Here is a 21,366-nt window from a genome sequence, read left to right as displayed (position 1 = left end):
ACACACACACACACACACACACACACACACACACACACACACAAAAACATATATGATTTTTCCCCTAAGACAGGAAGAATTGGGGGATATGAAGTAAAGATAATGCTTTGTATACTGAGGTAGAGAAAAAGCAGTAGATCCCAAGGACAGTCTTAACACTAATCTAGCATCAGTAGTTGAGGGTCATCATCCTCCATCATCCACCAACTGCAACTCTAGTCCCCAGACCTGTTCACTGATCTGCTTAGCTCTACCCTACTCCATGGAGACTCAGGTCATAGGACCTCAAGAAATAGGCAAGACAGTCTCCAGGACCATTATATAAAAAGCCATCTCTCTTTACCCTCCATCACCTTGTTGGTAGCTGGGTCAAAGCCCTCACTACCAAGTCCCTCCTGTGACTGTAACGCTTGTCCAAGAAAATTAATCGCTTTTGTTGTTCAGTGTCTGACTATTCATGATCCCATGGGTCATCCTGTCCATGGGGTTGTCTTGGCAAAGACACTGGAGTGGTTTTCCATTTCCTTCTTCAATGGATTATGGCAAACAGAGACTCCATCAAGGTCATATAGCTAATGAATGTCTGAGATTGTTTTTGAACTCGGGTCTTCCTGACACCAGATCCAGTGTTTGCTCCACTGAATCACTAAGCTGCCTTTAATTGATGAAATGCAAGATCTCAAACCAAGGTCAATTACTAAATAAGATTATCAGGAGAATATACTCTTGATCAATCCCCCATATTTAGGAACAAGTTGATCAAAGATGCATGAAAGCAGAAACTGGGGGATAAGTTAGTTAAGCAACTTTTAAATTTCCAAAATCAACACTTATATGTTCTTCCTTTTATGTATGATATTTAATTCATACATATTCAGCAGGTGTTTCTTTTCTTTCTTTAAATGGAAGCAGGTGTATAATTTAAGTTCCCAGATATCATAATAGATGCTCCATAATCCAAATAGAGGAAGATGATAGACTTATTTCAGTAAACAAACAGTAGTTAGTAAACACATAGAGTAATAATTTACATTCCTAGAGAATATATGAAGCTCAGCATGGATACAGTAGTTGGAATAAATATGCATCAAATCTACAGAAATCATAAATGTTGGAGAAATGTTTTTATTACAATAAAAGAAAGAAACTAATCAAGGTGCAGATGCTATACCAATGTGAATTAAAATAAATTAGTTTAAATATTTCATTTTTTCAAAGTATGCTATTTCTTAGAGCATTTTATTTATTTATTTTAACAAATTATCCTTATATTGAAATACTTTTTCAGTTTTTATATACCACCCGATTTCCATTTCCTTATATGTCTTGAAAGAACACCTGCAAGAATTAAATCTTCCTTTGACAACATTTTAATAAGAATGAATTATGTTTCTCAAAATGTAGCTTTGCTGCACCTAAAATTTGTTTCTAATTAAAACTTAGTGTGAGTGAGAAAGAGGCTAACAAATTAAAACACATCTTGAAAAAAATTCTTTAGTTGAAGGAAATACAATTTCAGAAAAAAATTTAAAATATTTCTCTGAATACTTTTATTGAGATAGTTTTGAAATGTTTGTATACAATCCCAACATAATGTGCTTCTCTCAGTTAATTGGATGCTATCTTCATAATAATAAACTGGAAAAAGAAAAACGTCATTAAGGCAGATTGTAGAACATTCAATCCACAAAATCAATTTGTCAAGAATCATACAAAAAAGTAAGAAAAATGAAAATCTTAACTTTTATACTAGCAGTGTAGAAACCAAGTTGTTTGTTAATTGAATGGCATTCATTTTAAGTGGTTTTACCTAAGGGTTTCTATAGTTTGAGCTTTCTTGTTATTTTCCATCTCCCCCTGAATTGTATGTGTTAGTCATATATAAAGAAATATACATGTATGTAACAAAAGTTTTATTTTTTGAGCAAAAATAAGTAATACAAATACAATTAACACTTATTTTATTCATTTCTTGTTGGGATTCTTCTAAAATATACCTTACATTTCCCTGTCTTCTTCAGTAGAATATACTAAGCATAATTTAATATTCTAATAATTTTAAATTAAAATAATTCTCATTGCATACAGTTATGTAGTATTTATGCTTACAAAATTTTATCATGAGCTATATCTTATTTCATCTTTTTCACATATAAAATGGTGCAAATGGGATCATATGCAGTTAATACAAAACTGAGAGGGATAGCTAATGTATTGGATGATGGAGTTGAAGTCTAAAATTTCTTGACAGTCAGAAAATGTTGGTTTCAATAAAATTGAGGATCTAGGGAACAGACTTATGATTTCAATACTATAGGAAAATTCCAGGTGAGGTAGCATCTTCTAACAATTCAAGGCAGATCTTTCTTTGCTATTATAATCTTAGAGAATTATCTAGATCACAGGGAGATAAATTGACTTCAGGTTCACATGACAAGTATATATCAGAGGCACATGAACCCAGATAATAATGGCTTTGAACTTTATCTTTTTACTCAGTAGGTCATGCCAAATCTCAATTAAGATGAAATTTAATAACAATAACTATGTCTAACATTTACATAGTGTTTATTCTGTGCTAGATACTATGCTAAGCACATTAGAATGATCGCTTTTGATCCTCACAACTCTATGCTATTATTATCTTTCCTTTTTTTATAGAGGGGGATATTGAGGCAAACAGAGTTTAAAGTGACTTATCTGAGTCTAGATTTAAATTAAAGTCCTTTTTGACTCAGGGTCCACCATTATCCATTGTTCTATCTAGTTGTTATTAACGGTGATAAATAAATGCAAAGTTTTTTTTTTTTAACATGGATAACATGGATTGAAAACAACCTCAAATCAATAAGTACAAATGGAGGATATTTAAATATAAATTTGTTTGGAAAAGATCAGAGGGTCTTTTAAAAAAAAAGTACTTTTATTAATTTCATTAAGTATTTCCCAATTATGTGTACAATTTAAGCAATCATATTTTTAAATTGTGAGTTTCAAATTTTCTCTCTCTCCCTCTTCTCCACTTCTTGAGAAGGAAAGAAATTTGGTATCAATTATATATGAGAACTCACATAAAGCTTATTTCCAGATTATCCATGTTGCAGAAAGAGCACAAACAGGATAAAACAATAAAATTAAAAGAAAATTAAAATAAATGTTTCAATCTGCATTCAGAGTTCATCCTTTCTCTTTCTGGAGGTGGATAGCATTTTTCATCATGAGTCTTTTGGGTTTTCTCTCTTTTTTTTTTTTGATCAGAGTATTTTCTTTTTGATTCTTGCCTCCATGCGAAGGGACCAATAAACATATTGGTACTCTCTCAAACTCCCAACTTCCCAGATCCTCAGCTTACCCATTTCTGATGACCATCCTATTTCAGCTACACATGGAAATTGTCATACTCTTGATTACCATCAACCACTAATTGTCTACTTTCTTCTTTTCCTCTCACCCAGACACACAACTTATCTCATATTTAACTAAAAAACGGAAGTCATTCATCGAAAGCTTCTTTTTCTCTCCTCCTCACCTCACATCGCTCATATGACTTTTACCACTACTTCTTCCTTCTTCACTGCCTAATCTAAAAAGGTAGCCTTTCTTCCTCTCAGGATAAATTGCTCAAGGTGACCAAATGATCCTGTTCTATCCCATCTTCTCCAGTAGATTGCACCTCCTCCCAATCATGCATGTTCCCACACATTTCTTCTACCTCTTCTTATATAATGTACTTATTCTTACATCTGAAAACCTAGTAGGCACTTCACACACCTACTATCTATCTGACCAAGGAAAATTTTCTTTGATGTTTAATTTCACCTTTATTTTACTCCCAAGGCAGATTAGAAAATCTGCTAGTTTTCAGAATCTCTGGTCAATTTTATGCTTTAGAAGGAGAGTCTTCACTTCCTGGGTCCAGAATTTTTGGAATATGAAACAGCTAGGCAATTACCTAAGTAGTACCTATAGGCATAAAAAAGAATCTCACTACTTGTTTTTGAATTTTACATCACTAAGATTTCCTACCATTCCCCTTATTCTCTTACACCCTAAAAACCATCCTTCATGATGAAGAATTTTTTAAAAGTAAAAGTAAAAAATACGTAAAAAATGATCAATATATCCAAAACAATCTGACATTATATGCAATGTTTTATATTTGTGGATCCCCCACTTCAGCAAAGGATCATGAGGAGGTATCGTTTTATAATGTTCATTCTTGCTTGTGATCAAATTTATTCTTTATAATTTCAGTTCATTCCTTTTCATTTGTTTTGTGTTGCTTATTTTTCCATTGATAATATTGTTATCACTGTGCATATTATTTCCTTGGCTCTGCTGTCTTAACCTCATATCAGTTTGTGTAAGTCTTCCCATGCTTCTCTTATATTTATGTAGTTCAGCATAGTAATATTCCATTTCATCAATGTACTGCCATTTTTTTTAGCAATTCCCTAGTCAATAGTCACCTATTTTACTTCTAATCTTTCCTATTACCAAAAGTTCTGACTTTAATATTTTTGGCATATTATGAAGCTTTTCATTTTTTTTTTGCATTGACTTCTTCAGGTTTTATGATTAACAGTGGAATGTCTAAATAAAATTTTATGGATATTTTACCGACTTAATTTTCATAATTATAAATGGCTTCTCTGAATTGATGTACTAATTCATGGATCCACAAAAAAAGGCATTAAAAGCATTTAATCTTTCTTTGAGCCTCAATTCCTCTCAATAGAATTATGAATATGTGAAAGGCAAATATTAAGCATTTAATATATGCCAAGCACTACACCAAGAGCTGAGGATACAAAGTAGGATTCTTCCTACTCTCACAAAGTTTAAATTCTCTTTAGATGAGACAATATAAAAAGGGGAAGAAGAAATGGAAGTGATGCCAGATTTTATAGCTTTGGGCTTAAAGATCAATGCAGCCATGATATGGGAAGGAAAATAATGGCAAATATGAGCAACCTATTAAGTGGCAGAGACATCACCTTGCTGATAAAGGTCTCTGTAGACAAAGCTATGGTTTTTCCAGTACCATGGATTGCTATAAGAATTAGATTGTAAAGAAAGCTGAAAATTGTAGGACTTAATACTTTCAAAATTATGGAGAAGAGTTTAAAGAGTCCCTTGCTCAATAAAGAGATAAAAGCTTTCAAAACTTAAAGAAATTAATGCAGATTATTCACTGGAATGTCAGATATTAAAATTGAAGTTTAAATATTTTGGCTATACATTGAGAAAATAGGACTCACTGGAAAAGACTCTGATGTTGAGAAAGATTGATGGCAAAAGGAAAAGGAGAGGGTAGCAGATGAGATAGATGGGAAAAACAAACATGAACTTGAACAGACTTTCATAGACAGTGGAAGGCAGATAGAATGGTCTGGTTCATGTGTCAGGAAAAAATCAGACCTGACTGAACAAAATCAGCTATCTAGGAACAAAGCTAAATTTTATTGTAGTTTATGCTTCCAAAAAGAAGAGAGAGGGATGGCTAGGAAAGGTGATTAAGGGTCTCAAAGATGAAGAGATACCCATTCCAACTGCAGGCTTCTAATTCAGAGTTAGAAATTATTTCTTTATTTGTTCATATTTCTATATTGAATCATTTTCTCAACTGCCTTTTCAATAATTTCTCTAGGGCATCTCTTTTCCTCCTCCTTCTTCATCCTAAGATTCTTGTATCTATCAGGCAAATCAAAAGGAAAAAGAAAAGTCAAGAATAATAAATAATTATTGAATTCAAGTCATTAATCTCCACCTCAATCTTTTCTTTTAAATTCCTGCCTTCATTGTAGCCAGCAACTAGCAACCTGGGTTTTAAGTAGGAACCAAGAACTGAACAAATAACAAGGCAAAGACATAATTTGTAGGAAACTCTCTGTGGTGAAGGGTTTCTAGGCTGAGATGAAATTTTTTCCTATCCTAACTGGATAATTCCCATATACCAAGGAGTTGATAGTTCACTTTAGTATGAGAAGATGATCTTCATCTCAGTCCTAAAAGAAATTATATAAGCTTTTAGAAAAAGAAATATTTCCTTGCTTTAGTACTGCCACCTATTTTCCTGAGATAGCATGGTCCAGAAAAGCAGAGTGAGAGTTAATAAAAGGATAAATATTAATCATCAGATGAGACATTTAGTTGGGAAAAATTACTTTTATTTTTGCAATATATTACAATAAGATGCGGTTAAATTTAGAATTCATAGCATGCATAAAGCAACCATTTAATAATTATTACCTAACTGTAAATCTGCTTTAGAGATATGCAAGTACATATTTGAGATGTCAGCATGCAATCTCATTTAAGGTTCTGCTTTTTCTAATATAAATAATGCAGCTTACTGAGAATAACTTAATTAAATATACTGAGAGGCTATAAAATAATAAACAATTAAGTTGTTGAAAATACCTGCCATACTAATTTAACTCAAAAACCATTCTATAATTTCATTATTCATATATGCAAAACCTTTGCTTTAAAATATGAGCTGAGTTTAATGAAAAGAATACTTTAATACCTGTAGAGTATAATAAGGTGCTGATTTCATTTTCAATATACAGGCCATTACAATTTCTAAAAGAAGTAATAAGTAGGGCTCTGAAATAAATCCTTGACTGAGCCAAATACCACTTTTCTAGAATGCTGATAGGTGGAACTTCAAAAGGAAACAGATTTCTTTTTGTTGTCAGTTTCATAGGAAAATTTGAATACTAAACTAGAGATCTTGTCACCTTTGTCAGTTGTCAACTTGTTCTAAGGGGATCAAAGACAAAAAATGTATAAGATGGATACTGATGCAGTACTCACAGATCCTTCTCCTGTGCATTCACCTCCATTCATCCTTATTGAGTGGTTAGAACCTCAAAGTCTATATTACATAGTAAGAACCCTGGAAACAACTTAAATTGGGGGCATGCCCATAAATCTTGTAAATTGGAATAGTTCTCAAGAAACTCATCAGGTTCTAGAATAACAGAAACTCAAACATCATCCACTTTTCTTTTTCTTACCTGTGATTTATGCATTAGCAGGGCTTCAACTACCCCGATTTCATTTCTGTTGGTTACATTTTTTCTTAGATGTAGACACTCCTTTCACCCAGTGTACATAACAATGTTGCTATACATTATTCAAAAATAAGTGTTTCATTTCAAGTCTTTAAAAATCATTGCCATTTCCCTATTATTTCTCCTGTGACCTTGACAAAATACATCATGAAGCACATTGGTCATACCTGACTCCTTAGGCTCCATCTCATGCCAGTAGTCAGTCTACCATTTTTCCATTGAGAAGAGAGGGAGCTTCACTATTAGTTTAGAGAAATAATAATTAGTCAATGACTTAATGAAAGCACTTTCAAGAGTATTTTCTTTTAAGTTATTGTGGTCAGTGAATAAATTGCTTTCCCAACTCTACCCACTTTGCTTAGCTCAGAAAAGCACTCTGAAGTTTCTTAAATTCTTTACATTCAATATTCAGAGGGCATAAAAACATTCCATTACATTCATCTGCCACAATTTATTCAGTCATTTTCAAATGAGTAGACACCTACTTTCTGTCAAGTCCTTTGGTATAAGGAAAAATGCTGATGTGATTATTTCCATATGCCAGGCATTGTGAAGCCTGCCTACAATATCTGCTGTTGGTGGGTTGTTTGAGCTTGAGAGTTCAGGGCAGAAGGAGGGCTAAGCCTGATCAGCCTTGTGTACCATCTACCAATATGGTGAGTCCCTGAAAGCAGAGTCACCACGCTATCTAAGAAGGTTCCATTGTTCAGTCGTTTGTAGTCATGCCCAAATCTTTATGATCCAATTTGGGATTTTCTTGGCAATGATAGTGGAATGGATTTCCATTTCCTTCTCCAGCTCATTTTACAGATGAAGAAACTGAGGCAAAGAAGCTTAGTGACTTGTGCAGTGTCACAAAACTAGTAAGTAAGCCAGATTTGAACTCGAGGATGAATTTTTCTGACTTTAAGTCTATCAATTCTATCTACTATGCCACCTAGCTGACCCAAAGATAGAAACGTTAAATCTTAAAATTTTAAATTAACAAATAAATAACAAAATAAAAAGATTTATTTTTGTATATATGTTAGCTTTCTCTCTACCTTACACATCCACTTCTTTGGATTTTATGCTTACTAGTATTATTTATAAATGAAAACTCTTAATCATGTTGGTTTTTACTGCTGCTTTATCAGAAATGGTGATGATTTAAAAAATTATTTTAGTTCATTTTATTCCACTTTACCCCCTCCTTTTAACTATGAATGAGTTTTTGATTGGCTATCTTTTGAACAACACATTATTAGGTTATTCTTCTGGGGTTCTGAGTATGAGTAGTAGCTACCCTTGCTGGACCTGATCTGTTATTGCAATTTGTAGTGAAGGAAGTAACTTGGAAGGGAATACTATACTTGAAGGTCTATTTTCATTCATGGCAAACAATCTTGTAAACCTAATATCTGCTTTACTGAAATCAGCTCTTCTGGGTTTTTTTAACCAGTATCGCATTGTTCGGGTGATCACTGCATTATAGTATCTTTGGATAGCTGGTGGTGTTCCACCATTTCCTTTGCCTTTTTTCACTGTTTTCCCTGATCTGTATTTATCTTCATAAATAGAGATGTGACATGAAATACACTGACACCAAATCACTTAACACATATACATCTTCTACGATATTAAAGCTTATTTATGACAATATGCTCATGTCTACATATAGCAATTCTTGTTTAATAGAAATGTATGTATCAAACAGTCAATAATCATTTATTAGGTCCTTACTACAAACCAGGTATATCTTATGTGAAATATGTTGCCATCAACAGAGAATGACGCTATGGGAGAAGAAATAATTAGCAGCAACAATTATATTGAACTCTACTTCTTGAAATAAGGTTAAGATTTCTGTTTTGATTATAAGCTTCTGGGAATGAAGGCAGTGGTGTTGACTTAGATTTGCTTATTGCTATAAAATAGGAACCTTGTGAAATTCAAACTCATATTCCTGTTGTTGGCTATAAATAAAACATTGGGTTAACAGCTAGGAAAGCGAAGTGTGATTTTGAATGTCATTAACAAATGTGCCTTTTGTTCTTTTTTGCTGTAGGCATCATATAGGGTTTTACTTTATAGTGTAACCTATCCATTTATGACAGCTGCACCTCTGGAGAACTTGACATCATGTTTTAGTAATCCAAATCTTCTCTTCCTTGTATAACACCGAGGAAAGGAAAGAATACAGACTCTGACCAAGTTGATTATTCATGATCTATTTTTATAGATTTGGTACTTCAGATGAAAATCCAAAATCGTCTCTTGGTATCAAGATCCAAATTTTGCTAGTAAACCAGAGAGCATTCTCTACTATGTAAATGCTTTTTGTTGTATGGTGATAAAATCTTCCAACTACATTCCCTAATTTTAAAAATAAAGAACCAAATCTTGCTCATGACTCATTATAATATGTAGACGATTCGGGGTTATTGAAAGCCATAGCCAATAAAATCCCTCATTTTATACGATTCTATACATATGTATTTAGAGGTTTAAAGTACTACTTGTCATGGAAAGAGGGGGAAGCAAGCTGATAGCATCATCAGAAGTTGGTGGCCCAAGTTGGTCGTGGTTTTCCCCTCTGTTAGGCGGACATTTTTTTCCCTAACAACAATAATTAATCAAGAGTACAGAAATGTGGAGGGATTGATATCTATCAAAAATGAATTCCCATACTCTTGAAATCGAGGAAATTTTGACCTAGTAGAGTTCGTTATCACAATTGAATGCTATATTTGTGGTAGAAGAATATATGAATCTCTGTAAACAAGGACATAATAGAAGCAAGACTTGGTAGAGCTAATTTTAATTTCTAAGCATGTGCTCTTATTCTCAAAGCATTTTGGCAAGAAAATATGATTACTTCCCAACTACATCATAATCTACAATGTTTTCCTTTTAAAGAAAGGAATGATCTTTGGTTTCCTTTTGAATTTAAGTTCGATTTTGTACAGTTAACTTTCTTTTTTCCAAGACAACATAAAATAGATTAGTTTCTATGTAGGCAACATCAAAGCCATATTTCATTGGATCTTGGGGTGCCAGCACATCTGGGAACATACAACATAGAATCCATATTGCAGACATGCTTACATACAAAATAGTGATTCTGTTTTCTACAATAGAAGCTATGTATGGGGTTTAAAAGTAATAATAGTAATCGATTCTATATTTGTGGAAACTAGGGCATCTGGGTAATCTTTGAATTAAAATTATGAAATTATGTGGTATGTTGCTGAGTGCTGGACTTGGAGTCCAGAAGGCCTGTTTGAATCCTGCCTCGGACAATCGCTAGTGGAATGATGCTGGGTAGGTCATTGATCCTCTCTCTGCAGCAGCTGTCTCGCCTGCAAGATGGGTGTAATAGTCGCACCTATGTAGCGGGATGTTATGATCATGCGATCCAATACCAGCTCTAAAGAAGGTCAAAGCACATGTGAAGTCTGGCTCCTGGTGTCACCATCGATCGCGATTTCCTGCCTTTTGAAGAATAAACGTGCTCCCCTCCATCGGGGAGGAAAGATCCAGAGAGGAAATAAATACTCTTGTTCAGTGCTCATCCCCTTTGCCACAGGCGAAGTAAAAGTCTGAGTCAGACCAGGCGATTCTAGGCACTTGTTGGCAACAGAAAAAGGAATCCATTTCCCCCCGTTAAGCAGCAAACTCTTTTCCTGGCTATTTGGGGCAGGTGTGCACGCTCACTGAAGCAGAGCGCCCCGCGTTCCCTCCGTCCGCATCTCTGGCTCTTCAGACAGTGTTTCTCTGCACGAGGGTGCCTTTACTCTGAGTGGTCTACGTGTGGCTGCTTCACGAAACATTCCGGGGGGTACAAAAGCCAAAGGACCGTCACTTCCCCCTTTCATAGCCCTCCCACAAAGACTGCTCCGGTGTCATTTTCTGCCTTTTTTAACTCAAGCCAGAAGGGAAACTTTTACTTAGACATCCCAGGACAGTTGAGGACACGCCATCACGGAGACAGAAAGACTTAAAGCGACCCCGTTTAAGCCGTTTCACATGGCATTTAAATACCTCCGTGTAAAATAAATACCTTTGCTCAGACAACACCTTTGCAACACTTTGCAGTGTATTTTAGCAATTCCGCATTGGGCAGTTTTGTATCATGTGTTCAAATTATATCTCGTTCTGGTCCCCCTAACAACCCTCTCTTTCCCTTCTAGTCAGACGAGGAAACTGAGGCAAATAGGATTAAGTGACTTGTCCAGAGTCATTTAGCCAGTAAGCATCCAAAGCCAAATGAGTCTTCCTGACTCCAGGCCCAGCTCCTTATTCATTGGGCCCCTGAGCTCCCAGTCAGCATCCTTTTGCCCTTATGTGGAAGTTGTTTAGGGCTGTCTATAAATCTTGTGCCGGTGCACCCAACTGCTGTGCTAAAAATACTTTCACTTTTCCTCGGCTTTATTTGCTTTATTGACCAGAGTAAGGACTGACTGAACTGGATTTTTCTCTTACTAAAATATTCCAAGCCCTTGCCTTCTCTTTTAAAATCAAGACTACGTATCAGTTCCAAAAGAGAAGAATGATGAGGGCTAAGCCATTGAGGTTAAGTGACTTGTCCAGGGACACATAGCTAGGAAGTGTCTGAGGACAGATTTGAATCCTGGACTTTCCACCTACAGGTCCAGTGCTCCATCCACTGAGCCACTGAACTGCCCCTTTAATAGAATATTTGGATGAAGAATTGTCACCCTGCCTAAGCAAGGTCACAATTCAAGAATGAAAACATTATCATTGACGTTATGGATTCATACATATTTTTTTCATATCCTAAAAAGATCTCTGGAAGGACAAAGGAAGATTCTTCTTCCTGCAATAGAGCAGAGTCTAGAATCTCCCTGTCTCCTTCTCACTGGCTCTCCTCCTTTCCCCATCTCTAAGGCTATCTATCTATTGACATCTAGGCAGGAACTAGCTGCTGAGAGGAAGGTCAATCAGGCTCTTGACCAGCACGTCAAAGCCATCACTTGCTTGACCAGTGAAGTGCCTTCAGCCTCAGTTCTAAACTAATTCTCAGCTTTCGCACTTGTGGAAATGGATTTGTTCAGTTCTAGAGGTTTAATTTTTCACATCAAAGCACTCTCCGTCAGTGAGACAAGGCAAGCCAGCACGCGATGGGACGATCCTGGAAAATTACGGCGTAGCGGCCCCACGAACGAGCTCGTTCCTACACGGGGCCGAATGCAGAGGGGTGGCCGAGAGGGAAGTTATGGGCACATCGAGAGCCATTTCTCCTCACAGATGCCGAAGATACTTCAGAATCACTGCAGGACTGTCAGGCAGACACTTAGTCACCAGGTACGGGCTTCATAGAGCAAAGTAACTGTGCATGCACTCCTCTGAGATGCGATGGTTCTAGGTGGAAGCTCCTCCTGATCAATGCTGCGTGTTTTTAAGTGCCCTTTAAGAGCTGCTGCTGGCTTGGGGGATGGAGTGGAGCTCATCATTATACAATTTTTGCACATGGCCTTGGAGTGTCCCCCCAAACAGGAGCATATAGAAATGGAGGAACTCAGGAGGCAGATAGGCTGATATTAAAGAGCGCCAGGTGTCGGAGGTCCCTCTAGGTACTAACTCAGAATCAAGGACGACTCCTACGAAGGAAATAAGGAAGGGTTTAGTCTCAGAGTCTTCCTAACATTTCCTTTTCAGGCAGGAATTCATCTAGGATGGAAGGTCTATTGGTCCTGGAGAGGAGAGCGAATGACTTGTTGGACTTCTCAGGAAGAAAGAATAAGGAGCCGGTTGGGAACGGAGAGTAGGTAATGGCATCCCTTCTTCATCTTAGCTGCATTTTTCTTTAACACATTTAGCATAAAGCTTTATTGGGATGTCAGGATTACATTTAGTTTGTTGTCAGCATAGATTACAGGAAAAATATGACAGCATCACCAGAATTGAGTTAACAGGTTCAGTAAGTCTTGGAAATGGCAGGTCTAAAATATGAGATGAATGAGGGGTGGTTGGTGACCAGGGATTACTATGAACCTTTCAACCTGCTTCGTAAGACCTTCCCTGCTCCGAGATTTTATGCTTTCGGAGACTCTAAATGAAAGCGAGAGATCGGAGGAACACACTGCACAAGATGTCAGGTCCACCAAAGAGGTGGGTCTAACTTAGCCGAAAAATAGAAGCGATCACAGTAGTTTGGAGGAACAGAAGTAGGACAGGTCTGATGAAAGCAGACTTCTAGGATCACATAATACGGAATTCTTGTTTAACACAAATCTCTGCAACGTAAAAACAGAAACACAGAACAAAGGAAAAACAAGAGGAAACTTCAATATATTCAACCACTCCACACTCTGGGCCCAAGCAATTCAAATGCCCTTAAAGGATTTATCCTTCTAAGTTCCACTATGGGAGATCTCTGGCAGGTCCGCCAGACCAGTAACTAGGATTAAACTTCCTCTACTCCAAGAGGTGGCAAAAATTTGTATCAGGGGCTACCCCTTGGAATATACACAAAAAGAGAACACGCACATAGCCTATGCCCTCCATCCTTTTGGTGATGTGCTCTGATTCCTAGCAAATGAGGCTCTATCCCATGCTTGTCCCATGGTCTCAGTAGCAAAAACAGAGAGATCGGTGCTCGCTTTGAGTCATGGTTGAGCTGGGAAGAGTTGTCCACTCAGTCGATTTTAAAGGAGAGGCCAAAGTCTCTGTCTCTCTTTTGCTTTGGGGTCATTCAGAATTTCCTTATAGGATGAAACAAATTACTCTCCTCACTCTCTCCCCCGTAGGAGCTTTGGTAGTTAGAAATATGATAATAAGAATGAATACTTCCCTGAGGTGGAGAGCAGATGATTTCTTCTGCTTGGTGCTTCTGTCTTATGATAAAAGGTGACCCAAGACCGATTCGGGACATTTCCAGGCCTGGCTGCTACCTTCAGAGTTTAAGAGGCCAGGAGAGCCCGTGTAAGAATTGACAGGAAGAGTTCTTTCAGAAACTGCATGAATCCTGGGCATGACCACCTCATTATCAGACTCCAAACAATGGTCTGGTTAGCCAGAAGACCTGAACGTTGAGTCACTCATGATCCTCCAGCCAACTGAAGGGAAACTGAAATATTTTAAGTATTAACACAAGTCATGCTGGCGTCTGTCCTATCTCCCAGGAGAATACAATAGGTGTGATGGTTTATGTTTCAGATTTAAGGCATTTGTCAATGCATGGTTATGAATCATTGCCATTCTACGCATTTCTTTGAGATGAAGGAAAAAAATAGCTGTCCTATGCCTGATAGCTACTACTTTAAACACTTTAAGATGTGACCCATATCTAAGCTTTCTTTAATACCTTTTCTCTGTGCCTTTGCAGTGGGGGCATGATGAATCTGAAAGTGCAAGGAAAAACCTGATCTCCTCTTTTCTTGACCAAGGACTTGTTGATTGTAACTGTTGACTAGGAGCTGATCTTGCTTCACTCACCGAGCCACAAACTGCCCAAGGATGATTGTAGCACGTCTCAAACTGCCCAACCTCTCAAACCTCTAGGTGTCATTGTTCCTTCCAGTCTCTCTAGTCTTGTTCTAGAAAACAAAAATAACTGCTTCTCCAGCCAGCCACTATCCAGACACGCTGGAAGGACACTTCACCGGTGACTAAGATCACTCCAGAAGACTGACATGACACTATCAGTGACATTAGCTATTAGGCTACTGTGGGACACTGGTCCGGCTGACATCCATTGATATAGTGTACCCAAAACATGTACCTAGTCTGCATTTTTGTGGCTTCCTGTTCCATATTTGTAGGCAGAGATGCTTAATTCCCTGAATTCCTGATCATCCTGGAATTCCCACATTGGAATAGTTCGCTTCAACCCATGGAATACTGACAATGAAATCCTCCTAACTACTGTGTTGCGGTCAGTCCTCTGTTTCAGAGAGGTTCGGCATCCTTCTGATCTCTTGACTTGCACATGAATTGAATGGAAGCGGGGCAGGTTAAACAAAATCATTAGAATTCTCATCTCTTCCAGGGTCATGAGTTCCAGCGGTGAGACAAGTCAGGAGGACAGTTCATGGTCCAGTACACAGTGGTGCACTTTGGTGACTTTGATGTCTGGCCCAACTCGGCCCTCCGCAGCATCTGCTTTAGTTACCTTCATGTTGTAATGAACGATCTCATCTACTCATTACGCTGGGGGAGGGGGGGGGGTCCTCACACGCTTGCCGTAGGCATCCTGCCTAACTTGGCAATGGGCTTTAGATCTGTTGCTTGCTCTCAACCGGGCTTAGACTGACTGCCAGAGGCTTTTGCAGCCTATGTCTGCTGACCACGCTACAGCTTGCTTCAGCAACCATATACTAAACTTGGAATTCGATTAGCATGGCTGCTATGCAAGGATGACCTGCAGAGTCGTGATGCATTCCATATTCTAGAATAATTATACATGGTCCAGCAAAACAAATTCTGATATTGACCATGTCCGAAAATGCATGCTTCATGCTCCATTGTAAATCCATCCTCTCTGGCAGGTGGTGGGTAGCATGCAGACTCCTTCATCTTCAGGACGTGAGGTTTATTCATAGTGGCATTGATCAGAGTTCTCAAGTATTATGGAAAAAAAAACAAAATTCTAGTGTTAGATAAATTGTTCTCCTACTTTTGTTCAATTCACTCAATATTAATTCATCGACACAATACATTCCCCCTGCTGAAATTCCTCGTTTGTTTATATCTACGAAAATTTCCTAGGATCCTCGGAAACTATCTGTTTTGTCATTTCTTATTTTATAGTAATATTTCATTACATTCTTAAACTGTGATTTATGTAGCTATTCCCCAATAGGTTCATACCCTTAGTTTCTAGTTTTTGGGTTATTATAAAAAGAGCTAGTATAGGATTTTTTATCTTTATGGGTCTAATGCTTCTTCTTTTATCTTTTTATGGTACCTATCTATTGCTGGATCAAAGGATCTGGCAGAAATTAGTTTTAGAATGACATTTATAAAATGTACCACCATAAGGTAAAAATGGATAATCAGCTTAAAAATAATCCCCCCAAATATGCTGTCAAATGATATGGACAAAGAATTTTAAGGAGAGCAATTTCAAAGTACGAGAAACTATGTGAAGTGTTTTTCCAAATCACTGATTTAAGAGAAATATAAATTAAAATATTTCTGAGATTTTTATCTCACACCCAGCAAATTGTCAAAGAGGACAAAAGATGAAAATAGCCAATATTCTAGTGGCTATATAGGAATATCGTCTTACCTAATAATATATGTGTGTGGCAGTTGTAGGGAAGTAGCATTGGTGATTACTGTTTTATAATAAAATTTGAGACTTTCAAGTGCCATTCCTTATTCTAGAAGTTAATTCAATTAAAGCTGAAAAAAGTGACAATGATCCTCTCCTTTAAGTCGGAAATCCTCCTTCATAGACCAGGAGAAGGTAAAAGAGAGATTGAACAATATATAGCAAAATATCTATAGCATTACTTGTTCTGATAGTAAAGAAATAAATAATAATGTAAATGTCCATTGATTGAGGAATTATAAAAGAAATTATAATACATGCAAATGATGAAATGTTACTATTCCTTAAGTGATAATGGATATGAAGAATTCACAAAAGCATGGAAAGACTTATACGAATGAGGAAATCAAAACTGGGAAACAATACACACAAAAACAATGTAAATGGAAAGGACAAAAAATGTTAAATTTTTTAAAAATATAATGATAGATTTAGCACTAAAGAACTGAGGAAATGAATCTCCTTTCTTTCTTTGAAGAAAAGGCACATTATGGCTGTTGAATATTGCATATTTAATTACCTTACCATGTCTATGTTGATGATAATTAAATATGCATAACCTTCCTCAAACTCTCTATTAACATTCAATGGAATGTCCAGAGGCATTGGCCAGGGCTGCTCCACTAACAAGACACACCATTTCTTGCCTCTGGGCATTTTCTCTGGCTATTTCCCATGCTTGAAGTGATCTCCTTTTTCCACTGTATGTTCCTGGCTTCCTTTAAACCTTAGCTTAAATCCTACCTTATAGGGGAACCCTTCTCCAATTCCTCTTAATTCAAATGTCTTTCCTCTGCTAATTATTTCATATTGACCCTGTATATGCTTTATTTTGCATATATTTATTTGCATATTGTCTCCCCCATTATATTGTAATCTCTTTGAATGCAGGGACTATCTTTTACCCTTTTTTTGTATCTTTGGTGCTTAGAAGAGGACCTAGCACATAGTAGACATTTAATAAATGGTTGTTGATTGATTGAGATGGTTTCATACACATTGAGTGTGTTAGTTAACTTTAGTTTTTTTTTCTTTCTCTTTTAAAATATTTGTTATAAGGAATGATTCACTACATAGCCAAGGGAAAGTCATATTTTCAAAAATGAATGTGATATGGAGACAAATGACTTCAATAAAAATAAGACATATTTTATCTTTAAAAAGAGAAAAAAAATGAACATTGTGCAATTCTTTCCCATTGTTCTTCCAAATTGTTTATTTTATTTGGAACTTGTGTAATTTGGGTAAATTCTAAATCCAAGAAATTGGAAGACGTGAGTATCAATCATAGCTATCACTGAAATATATTTTCCTACTGAAAAAAGAAGATATAATATAATGCACTGTAGAAGAGAGAGATTATAAGGCATGCAAAAGGACAGAAGCAATGGCTGAGTGGTGACCTGACTATCAATCAAAGGAAGATTCTATTTGAAATGTTACTGGGAAACAGTTGAAGGCAAGAGCCAACGACTGACTGATTTCTGGGCTTCTTGGCTGATGGTGGTGACTTTGAAGCAAGAAGCTGGGTTTATGTCTGGGACTTGGAATAATCAAGTTGGAGGTGGCCTGGCTGATTTGAAGGCAGAAGAAGGACAAGAGTCCACATATCTCTCTCTGACTTGCTCTGTTTCATGGTGTCTCTGAATTGCCACTTATCTCAATATCCTCCAACCTAAGGCTCACTGTAGATAATAGGAAACCTCCAAGCCTCTTATCTGGATTCTCTACCCTTTCCTGTCTTCCCCACATAAACTCCTTGCTTGAGATAAAGAAGAGAAAGGAGTATTTCCTCTGAAACATCATAGCTCACCCTGAGTGACTTAGAAGGAGGCTGAAGAAGAAGTGGGGAGGGGAAGAAGAGGGAGGCAGAGGGAGAAAGGGAGATATAGAGGGAGGAGGGTAGGCAAAGGAAGAAAGCTGCCTGATCTAGGAGTTATCATTTACCCATCAAATATACCCCCTCCAATATTATCTATTGCAGCACGCTGATCATGTTGTATGAACAGTAGCAAAGGTAGTGTAAGGAATTACTGTAGTCTGGAGGGTCAGAGCTCTTAGTGGGCAGGCATCTGGATTGTCCCCGGCACCTTTACAGACCAAGGGTGATGTCTCATTGAATCTGAAAATTCAGATATAAAAGGTTTTTTTCTAAGGTATCAGATCTACATGTTAATTATTGAAAATGTATGCTTTTAGTTCAAGTGACTAATGTTTTTGGTTTAACCTGCCTTTCCAGTGAGTGTCAATTAGTGCGTTGGGAGAAGCTGCCCTCTTGGTCTCTGAATTTTCTACTAGTTAGCACAAAGGCTTTCATCCCATTCCCTCATCCCTATTATCACTTCCCTCTGGGGCTGCAGTGGGGAAGGAGCTGGGATGCAATGGCCTATTCCTTTTTGCAAAAGTATGGCTATTGGGATTGTCTTCCTTGTATTAAGAAATTGAACCTCCCCTTTCAAAACAGCATGGCGTCTCAGTGTGTTTTTGTCTTGGGTGTTATCATATACTCTTTAATTTACATTACAAGGATTTGCCCCATTATTGAGAGCAAAGGCACAAAGATTCCACTAGAAATAAGTGATAAGACGCTTAACCAGTTGAGAATGTACCTGAATGAGAGAGAGAGAACCTTCATTAAATAGAAAATTCAAGAATACAAGAAAGTTAGAGCAATTGAATACAATTTTATCACATTCCTAGACTATTTTTTAAAATGGGCAAGCACCTACAGTTTTACAGTTAAGAGGATCTTGAAGAATACAGAGAAGGAAAGGAGGAATAATCTTACTAGTATTTTGTACACTAAATCCCTTGGGGGGACCAAAGTTCCTCAAGGAGTTAGAAGAGAGACAACAGAGAGGAACTGAAGATGCATTTCTAAGCAGAAAAGAAATAATAATTTTTCTAATACCTAAATAGTAGTAAAATAGGATAAAATGGAGGACAACTACTAGAATAGGTCTGGGGACAGGAATTACAAGCTGGATCTTAACCATAATGAAAGAGTTCCACTAAAGAACATTCTTATAAAGGTGATTGAGAAAAAGAAGAGAAGGCATACATGATTCTAATTCATATAGAGAACAAAAGTCAAAGAAAAGAATTGAAAGGACTCTTGATAACCATGTTATGAATTGGGTAACTGAGCTTATCATAGAAACAATGAACAATTATGTGGAAGAAAATGACAAGAATGACAGGAATGAGACACGTCAAAATTTGTGGGATGCAACTTAACTAGCCCTCAGAGGAAATACATATGTATGGCAAAAATTAAAACCATTTTCAAAGAAAAAAAGAAAGGATTGATGAACAATGTGTGAAATTAAAAACATTAGATAATGAATAAATAAGTTCCAAATAATGCAAAATATATTTTAAGTCTTGAAAATTAGAAGTGAGATAAAATTTTTAAAATCTGAGAGATAACAAAACTATCATCTGGATTTTTAAAAGAATAAAAATAAACTTTCAGTTTATCTAATAAAAAAGACCTCTTGAAATGGTTATTTACCAAGATAAAATATGAGCAACGTAAATTTTCTGTAGAAGAAATATACAAGAATCAACAGAACCTGTTTCTAAAAGAACTTAGAATTGAAAGGAAATTGATACTGTAAAAGATTCTTTTTAAAAGAAAGAAATAAAAAATTGGTTCAATGAAATGAAGCAACACACACACAACAAACTTGTTTGACACCATATGAAATAATCCACACCAATATGCCTGACCTATGAAGTTAAGGCAGGTGTTCATTTTCTTATCTCTTCTCCATGACCAGGTTTGGTCATCATATTTATATAAGCTAATCTATGTAAGGGAGCACTTAGTTGGCAGAGTGGGTCAACTGCTGGGCTGGGAGTCAGGAAGAAATTTTCATGAGTTCAAATATGGCCTCAGACATTTACTAGCTGTATGTTCTTGGACAAGTCACTTAATCCTGTTTGCCTCAAATTTCTCGTCTGCCAAATGAACTAGAGAAGGAAATGGCAAAACATTTCAATATCTCTGCCAAAAAAACCCAAAACCCAAGAAAGACCATGAAGAGTTAGACACAACCGAAAACAATTGTACAAATCTATGGAAGACTCGGCACTAAATTGGAAAATACATAAATAAAAATAAAATAATCTTGTCTTTAAAAAGCTTATATTCCATAGTGAAAGATGAAAAATATATACAGATATTAGGAATTTCATAGAAATTTTGATTTTTCAAAGGTACAGTCTTGAAGACAAAAGCAAAATAAGTGTGGGTGTGTTTTGCTGTCGTCATTGTTATTTTAACTATAAATCATTACACTACCTTCATTGTGGACATAAGCAACAATTTTTTTTCTTGCTTAACCTTTCATCTTATTCCATAATATTCCTCTCAATTCCAAAATATCTACTATCTTAGAGACACATGGGTGATAAAGAGGCTAGAACACTGTACTTAAGTCAGGAAGTTTTAATCTTACCTTCAATATTTATTATCTGTAGAATCCTGAGCCAATGACTGAACTATTTCCCACCTTCGTTTCCTCTTTTATAAAGTGGAGGAAATAAAATACTAACCTCACAGGGCTGTTGTCAGCATCAACTGAAAATAGTACATATAATTTCAAAACTTTCAAGCATGACAAAACAGGCGTCATCTTACTCTTCAAACCAAACCAATTAAAAGTATTCTAATGAACTGAATTTTCCCTTGGTTTTCAAATGATGTACAGAAAGGAAAAGCAAATTTCTTTGCATTTTCTGCTCGGATGTGCTTGCATAGGTAGGGAGTAAACCGATTGTGGAGGACAAACAGCAATGAGTGCCACCTTCCACCCACTCACTTATTGTCTTACTTCCACTTATTCAAATGGAAAAAAATGGGATACTGGGATTTGAAGAGGATCTTTCCCAGCGTAGCCTCGTTCAACTCGGGCTTATTGATAAGTGGAGCTCTCCATGATTAGAAAGGATAGTCCGACAATTCACAGAGATGAGAGAACTTGAAAGACTTTTTCAAAG

At 36.5% G+C, this 21,366-nt stretch overlaps 1 long non-coding RNA gene and 1 pseudogene across 1 annotated transcript in view; both read left to right on the top strand.

Moving 5' to 3' along the window:
* Positions 1-21,366, top strand: part of LOC130458551 (uncharacterized) — a 161,606-nt gene that overhangs the window by 53,922 nt on the left and 86,318 nt on the right. The window lies entirely within an intron of this gene.
* Positions 15,383-15,477, top strand: LOC130458639 (U6 spliceosomal RNA; annotated as a pseudogene).

This window comes from Monodelphis domestica, chromosome 3 (assembly GCF_027887165.1).
Source record: "Monodelphis domestica isolate mMonDom1 chromosome 3, mMonDom1.pri, whole genome shotgun sequence".
NCBI classification, from domain to species: domain Eukaryota; kingdom Metazoa; phylum Chordata; class Mammalia; order Didelphimorphia; family Didelphidae; genus Monodelphis; species Monodelphis domestica.
The sequence above is the reverse complement of the archived record's forward strand: the minus strand, read 5'-3'. Positions and strand labels throughout refer to the sequence as shown.